The sequence below is a fragment of the Mytilus edulis genome, chromosome 10 (assembly GCF_963676685.1).
Source record: "Mytilus edulis chromosome 10, xbMytEdul2.2, whole genome shotgun sequence".
Lineage (NCBI taxonomy): Eukaryota > Metazoa > Mollusca > Bivalvia > Mytilida > Mytilidae > Mytilus > Mytilus edulis.
Genome location: NC_092353.1, coordinates 42,317,673 through 42,326,240, shown reverse-complemented (window position 1 = coordinate 42,326,240; position 8,568 = coordinate 42,317,673). Strand labels below are relative to the sequence as shown.

Sequence of the window (8,568 nt, the reverse complement as noted above, 5' to 3'; positions counted from 1 at the left end):
GAAGAATTGCTACATTTGGTCTGATACAATCAAATGGCATCTTATAGGAGTTACTTCATCTTGGTTCATTATAAATCCATATGACCTTTAACAAAAGGTTTGGTGACAGATTACCTTGAAAAATTACAACCGGAAGTGACCTTTAGAAAACCGGAAGTAGCTATTTTTGCTTTTTTTTTTAATGAAAAATGTACTCAGAATTCATATTTTTAGAATTCAAATACATTAACTTATTACTCATGACTAGAAATTACTATTTATTTAAGCGGAAGTGGCCGATTATCTCCTGGTTATAAGGCAAAATTATTAAAAACTATATTTTTTTGGAATCAGTATGAAAGAAGCTATTATATGAGACCGGAAGTGACATTGACTTCACCGGAAGTAGCAAATTATTTCAATCAAAATTATATCAAAACAACTTATGTATCGCATCAGTAGAAAGTAACTAGCATCTTTTTAAAATTTCTTTGATGTGTAAGACCATCAATTGTTCTCTAAACAATTGGTTTTCAATTGTACTTGGATTGGTTCAATTGCTGGCAAAAATATGTAATTTATTAAGGATATGATTTTTCCTCATGTTGATTGATTGATTTTGATTTTTTATGATAAAACGCCTCTTTTAAGCAACACATTTACATTAAATGATTTAGGCTATTTCGTGGCGGCCAATTTTTATTGGTGGAGGAAGCCGGAGTGTCAAGAGAAAATCACCGACAATCTTAGTCAATTAAGATTGGAGTCGATTATACCCGCAACCTCAGTGTTGACCGGCTAGTGATTCCAGTAGTATCTACTAAGACCATTCGGTAACCGAGTCCCCTCTTCGTGTTGACGCCCTCAGAATGGTTTTGTGATGAAGTTCACTAAACAATAATGCGCTAACTTATTTTTATTATTAAGGCGAGTAGTGATTTTGATACACCAGATCATTCTTTTTCGTTACGTTTTATGTAATATTAAAATCTTTTTTATATCGCCGTGGTTAACAATGTGTATTTAGGTCAAGAACGTACACGAAAAAGAAATCATGCGGTGTTAATTTCACAATGTACAAGATCAAGATTAGTGTGTGAGATAAACATGTATGTATTGCTAATTATAACATGTGTAAGAAATTGTCACTTTTTTCAGCGAAGAGAATTACGAATTTCGTTGGTTGAATCAGAATGGAGACAGAATATTTGCTGCTTTTTACTATGATAGCTCTGCTGAGAAATTTCCAATATTCTATTACTCCAAGGAGGAGGAAGGTGCAGAGCATACTGAACCAGGTAAAGTCATTGGTGTTTCAGATTGTGTGTTATTTCATTAAGTGTATTCTTATAAATGACAATTAGGTTACGCAATAGCTCGGATGCCAGCTGTGTAGGACGTCAAAAATTAAGGTGTTCACAAATACACAGAATGTCATTTGCTATAAAATGACCTTTAAAAAGTAGATTGGAAATAAGAAATAAAACAGCATATATGGAAAAAATTTGTTTTTAAAAAAACGAACTTTAAATTTGCTAAAATGGTTGTTTGAACCACTTTGAATCTTGTAATCCCACTTTCCTTATATGTCTATTAAACATCGTCCTTATTTAAAAATATTTCATTTCACCATCAGTTTTAATAAAGACAACGTTGGTCGACAAAACGGGCAACCAAGCACGAAAAAGCCAGCAATCAATTTAAGAATGTCAAATAAAATCAGACAATACAAAGATAAAAAAAAACGACGTGAAACAAACAATAACAACATAACTAGAAAACATAAGATTGGTTAAAACGAAACTTGATTTAAGATCACTATTGCTGGGATTTTGTTGGGTAGGTCAATCTCTGCTGTATACATATTCTGTTTATCTAAAATTAAATTGAGAATGAAAATGGAGAAATGTGTCAAAGAGACAACAACCCGACCATAGAACAGACAAACGGCGAAGGCACAAACGGGTCTCCAATGCAGTTAGAAACTCCCGCACCCGAAGGCATCCTTCAGCTGATAATAGACGTCATACTAAACTCCAAATTTACACAAGAAACTGAAATTAAAAATCATACAAGACAAACAAAATCCAGAGGCTCCTGTCTTGGGACATGCTTAAAAATGCGGCGGGGTTAATTTTATATAAGAATATGTGGTATGAGTGCCAAATAGACAACTCTCCATCCAAGTCACAATTTATAAAAGTTAACCATTATAGGTCAAGATACGGTCAACACGGAGCCTTGGCGCACATCGAACAGCAAGCTATAAATGACCCAAAATTACTAGCTTAAAACCATTCAAACGGGGAAAAACGTTATAATCTATATGAAAAACGAGAATCGAGAAACCACATCAACAAACAACAACTACTGTACATCAGATTACTGACTTAGGAACGCTACAAACAATTGCAGTGGATTTGAACGTTTTAATGGTTCGAAACCTTCACCCTTATCTGAGACAATATCTTAACATCACAACATAGAAACCCACACTATATTATATAAATTGAAATGGCTTAACTCAAACAAAAGACACGAACATATGTGTTTTATCAAAGCGAAGTGCGTAAAGATGTTAATATCAGTGACACTTAACTGATTTGGAATTGCAGTAATGCCGAATGCATTTATTGCCAACTTCCAATGTTACACTTATATATTATGTATTCAAGCATCGCCTGCATACGGAGTATATAGCTTCCAATTGATACGATATTCCTGGGCTTGTATTTCTTATCATGATGTCCTTGATAGGTGGTTGCCGCTCACAAGAGAGCTATTACACCAAGAGATCCAAGTTGAAATCATCCCTTTGTCGATTTTACGGACGCTATAACGATTTGATCGACCGTTATTGAGTCTCTGTTTCAAGGATGATATCGAATATGTTCCTTTTTTTGTAACTACAATGTCTTTCCCTTTTCACAAAAGCGACCTACTTAATACGACTATTTACCGGGTTTAATTTGTAATTATATGAGCAACACGATGGTGCATATGTGGAGCAGGATATGTGTATCCTTTTAGAGCGCAAGAGATTACCCACAGTTTTTGGTGGGGTTCCTGTTGATTAGTCCTTGTTTTCTATATTTTGTCCTGTATTATGAATTGCCTGCTTATCTCCCTCTTTTGTTACCCGTGGCGTTGTCAGTTATTTTCTATCTTTGAGTTTAAATGATCCTCTGGTATCTTCCTCTCAAAACAGAAAATTTCTTAATTTGATTAAATGGTCCTTTGAAAATCTTACTGCAGATTTATTTTCTAAACCTAATAAACTCAATATTTGGTCGCTTTTAGTGAGTATTATATCCACAAGTAAATCAACACCTGAGTAATATAACGGCTGATCTACATTTAATTTTATAACGTCTTATACCTTTTACCTTTGTAGATAAAGACAATGATGATGACATGATTGAGAGTCATGACATAAGAGTTTCCTTCACGGTACAAAGTAAGTACTGTTGTATTTTCGAAGTATAGTCATTTCGTACCCTGACCATTTCGTCCCCCCCCCCCATTTCGTACCCTGACAAAAACCATTTCGTACCCTGACTATTTCGTATCTCATGTAATATTAACATATATACCATTTCGTACCTCATGGAAGATTTGTTGGTTCCTTATAGAAGGTCTGTGTGTATTCCTTTTCGTACCTAATTGAATATTTAAATGTATGCCATTTCGTACCTCGTGAAAGATGTAAGTGTATACAATTTCGTACCTCATGGAAGATTTATTTGTATGCTATTTCGTACCTCATGCAAGGTTTGTATGTTTACTTTTTCGTACCTGGTGCAAGAAAATTGATACCGTTAATTTTATTACTGTTGATAACTATATGAAAAACAGTTGCAGATAATAGTTTATGTGTTTGTTAATAAATCTCAAATTTCTAGAGTATAACAATTAATTAAGGACAAATCCTGCAAACCAAGAAAGTGTAATTAGAAATATTGAAGTGTTCAATTGCTGCTAAATCAAACCAATCATCGGTCATTATAATTGTTTTATATTTGTTATTCTCGTGGGATTTTGTCTGATGCTTGGTCCGTTTCTGTTTGTGTTACATTGTAGTGTTGTGTCGTTGTTCTCCTCTTATATTTATGCGTTTCCCTCAGTTTTAGTTTGTTACCCCGATTTTGTTTTTTGTCCATGGATTTATGAGTTTGAACAGCGGTATACTACTGTTGCCTTTATTTACGTCTAAATGCATAATTTTATTTATATTGTATTTTAAAAAACATACAGATCATGAGAAACTTTACAAAACTATGATTTGAAATAGCTAACATGTATTCAGTCCATGAGGTACGAAATGGTAGATGTATTTAGCCCTTAGGATGCAAAATTGATATTATCTTGGGTACGAAATGGTAAATGTTGGTATGAAATGGCAAATGTGGGTACGAAATGGCAGAGGTACGAAGTGGTCAAGGTACGAAATGACTTGCTTCCGTATGTTCAGGTCATCGGAATGCTAATTGAAAGGCATTTTAAACGTGTATTTCATTCACTTTATCACCAAGTACCATCTACACAATCTGTATTGTATCTTTATTTTACGTACCGATTTTTTCAATGATAACACCCGCAAAACCAGTTACCTTGTTCATGCTGTTCAATGATAACTCCCGAAAACCGATTACTTTGTTCACGGTGTTCAATTGATAACTCCCGAAAACAGATTACTTTGTTCACGCTCTTCAATGATAGCTCTCGAAAACCGACTACTTTGTTCACGCTGATTAATGAAAGCTTCATAAAATCGATTACCTTATTCACGCTGTTCAATAAAAGATTTTGAAAGCTGATTACTTTGTTCACGTTCTTCAATGATAACTATCGAAAACCGATCACCTTCTACATGCTGTTCAATAATTACTCTCTAAAACCGATTACATTGAATAGATATTCATTTTTTGAAATAACTAGCTTTAGTTTTATTGTGGAATTTGTTTCTATATTCAAATTCTCACCAAAAAAAATATGATGTTTTTTTCAAAATTTAAGGTGATGTCGAATTTGAAGAAATAGACATTATGCAATAGAACTAAAGATAACGATCATTAAAATATCGAAATTGTCGATTAATACCTTTTGTTAATCATAGGAATTTTGTATTTGACTTCATATAATATTTTCATATTATCGACTTTTGACTCCGAAGTATATATTTTGTAGACAGGTAACCTACTCTGTAGGACCTGTAGGTTGCATGTCAAATAAGGGCAACGTAAAGAGGTACAACCAAGCTTTCAATCGATATAAATTTGGTGGGAAAAAATTAAAACGATGGAGTCAACGGAAAACAGTTAGAATACCACTCAAATGACACCTATTATTTGTTTGAGTTTACTCCTTTGTGTTGGTCGTACTTGACCGAGTACTTGGATGTTCTACTACAGAAAAGATAACATGTGTAAAATTATATAATCTTTCGTCAGAAGTCGGTAATATGAAAATAGTCAAATATAGCCATTTATGATAAAATGGCGTGTTTTGTGTTTTGTATATTTGATGGAAACATTTCAGTAACAGAGGAAGTGTTCAAATTATGGTAAAGAATGTATTTTATATGTTTTAGGTTTGTCAGTCCGTCAAATCAGTTTTCCACAGTTTTTTGTTCGTGCGTGAATAATTGCTGTTGAGTATATAGTTCTATCATGACTAGTTACAGATTAAGTGTGGATTTTGTTCCGGTCCGATGACTGTGTGCAGAGTTATAGGCATTGGACGAAAATTATCAGTGTTCAGCATATTTTCATCATGCTAGAAAATATAAATTTGATATTGATATTTACTTGATACCATGTCTATGAATCAAATTAGCAAATTGTTTCAGTACAATGATTTTAAATCGGTGGGACCTATGTACTGCCATGCAATAATTTGAATATTTGCTAACTTATAAACAGCAAGTCGCTAATAGATGACACATATTTATGATGGCAAATCAAATAGTCATTTGTAATCAAGAGGAGCGAAATATACCAGAGGAACAATCAAACTATAAGAAATTGGAAATAAAATGACAACGCAATGGTTAAAGATGAAAAAACCAAACAGAAAAGTAATAGTACACAAGAAACAACTTACAAAACTAAAGACTGGGTAACACGAACCCCACCAAAAATGGTGATCTCAGGTGCTCCGGAAGGTAAGCAGATCCTGCGCCACATATGACACTCGTCGTTTTTATTCATTCCCAACATCTAAATTTATTCACCAACTGGCTGTTTGGTTGGCAGTCGAAACAAAATGAACAGTATACGTATGACATAATCAAAGCATTCAGCTTTCTTTAACATTTTTTTCAGATATTGATAAATGTAAGGAAGTGAATGTTCCCCATTCAATCTTTTTGGATGAATGTCCAGGTATGATCGATATGCTTGATTTCAAAAGTATTTTCGTTTGGTCACTAGTTACTCTTACTTTATATGCATAATCATTGTATGAAGATAATATATTTTTGTATATATACTAATACTAGTATCTTGAATAGTTCAAAATGATATAAATAACAAAAAATAATGAAAGAGAAAATAAGAATATACAACAATATAATGTACGATGCATGTGTGACAGATATAGATTCTACCACTGTATTGAGTCTGACAACACAACTTTCGCCTACTTAATTATTAGCCACTAGTTGATTATAGCCTTCTATTTTTGTTTTTTAAATTTACTTTTTTTCGGGCTTTATTTTTTTAACTAATGTTATATGGAATGTAGAATGTTTTTTTTTTCTCTTTTCTACTCACTATTCAGGTATCATTCATTTATCAACATATGACTCGATTCTCACTTTTGTCCTATTTATCTATTGAAATTTTTTTATTTGTTTTACTTTAATTCACCTAACTACAGATCCATCTTTAATAACCACTACAACTTCAAATCCTGGAACAACCTCTACTTCAACGACGTCCGCTACAACTCAAAATCCTCGAACTACATCTCTTTTAACGACGACCACTTCAATCCAAAATGCTGGAACAACATCTGATGTAACGACGTCCAGTACAACTCAAAATCCTCGAACTACATCTGTTTTAACGACGACCACTTCAATCCAAAATGCTGGAACAACATCTGCTGTAACGACGTCCACTACAACTCAAAATCCTGGAACTACATCTGTTTTAACAATGCTAACTACACCAACAACAACTACAAAACCTAGTAAATATATATTATGATCTTTGTTTTTTCTATAGAGTTTATCGATAGATGTCATTATGTAAATGCGTTTTTGTTTATGGTTCAAATAAGAGTGAAAAAAGTGAAGTAAGATCTTTTTTCTTCTAGAGCTCTCAGGCTTTGTCCAAATTGTCAAACAGCACTTGCATTAGTACAAATTTAAACTTATAGTATGAACGTGTCTCTATCATACACACGGTATCCATGACTAGCTTATTTGCAACCAATTATTTGCGAGAAAATGCATACTTTTGTTTTTATTGTTTGCCAATAAAAAATTTGGTCAAAAGTATAGTATATCGACATGGCCGAATAAATCTGAAATGTCAAAAAAAAATCATCGGAAAAGTCGATTTTAATGACTTTTTTTAATTTTACTGTGTTAAGGAAATATTTACGACTTCAAGTGTACATAATTTCTGAGGCCATGACTGCACGGACAATTTTTGAGAGAAGTCTTTCTATGGTATTACATTATTAATTTTTTATCAAGGTATGAAAATTCAAAACGAAAAGTCCCTCAGGCAATTGGTAAAATCGACAGCTCAAACACATCAAACGAATGGAGAGTAAATGCCAAAATACTGACTTGGTACAGGCATTGTCTTAAGTAGAAAATATTGGATTAAATCTGATTTTATAGCTAGCTAGAAATTACGACAGTCACATAAATTCCATTATAAATATAATATGGACAAGATAAACAGCCTAGTTTGCCTTTTTATATTTGTTTAAACGATACTTGCAGAGGCTATTTCTTGCCAATGTCCATGCAGTTCTCTTGGAAAGGGGGCAAGGCAAGATTTTTCAAACTATACAATAGATGAACTATTTGAAATATTGGCTCCTCAGCTGTCAAAAATGGAAAAAGAATTATCCGTTGACAAATCAAACTTGTCGGCAACGGTTAATAAAAGGATCAGTGCAAAGGATGAGAGAAAGTCTTCTCAGTCTATTGGTATTCTTGGAATAGTCTTCATTGTTTCAGTCATCCTGGGCGTCGTTATCATAGATCTGATGTCACTTATTCATTTCCTGAAACCTAAACTGAAGAGAGGAAACACTGATACATCAGCAACAGAAGAACTGCAAGAATAGATGATATCATTTAAATGGATCGTATAAACCTGACTCCATATTTCAAGTTTGAAGCGAGTATTAAAAATTATTCGTTTGTACACTATTTGCTGTTTATATTGTTTTTTTCGAGAATTTTGAAGTGAATGTATTTAATTATTTATTTAGGGATATACATGTACTTTGGGAATCATTTCCTACTAAAGGTCAGGTGGTACATAACAGTATAGGGAGATAACTCTGTAAAAATAAGCTGAACGTTTGAATCACGTTCTACTGATAAGGAAATATTAAGTTTCT

At 33.1% G+C, this 8,568-nt stretch overlaps 1 long non-coding RNA gene across 1 annotated transcript; it reads left to right on the top strand.

Annotated features, from left to right (window-relative positions):
• Nucleotides 1–1,058: 1,058 nt before the first annotated feature.
• Nucleotides 1,059–6,362, top strand: LOC139492438 (uncharacterized). Its single transcript, XR_011656839.1, has 3 exons — nt 1,059–1,277; nt 3,374–3,436; nt 6,303–6,362. It is a non-coding gene; the product is annotated as an uncharacterized lncRNA (long non-coding RNA).
• The last annotated feature ends 2,206 nt before the right edge of the window (nt 6,363–8,568 follow it).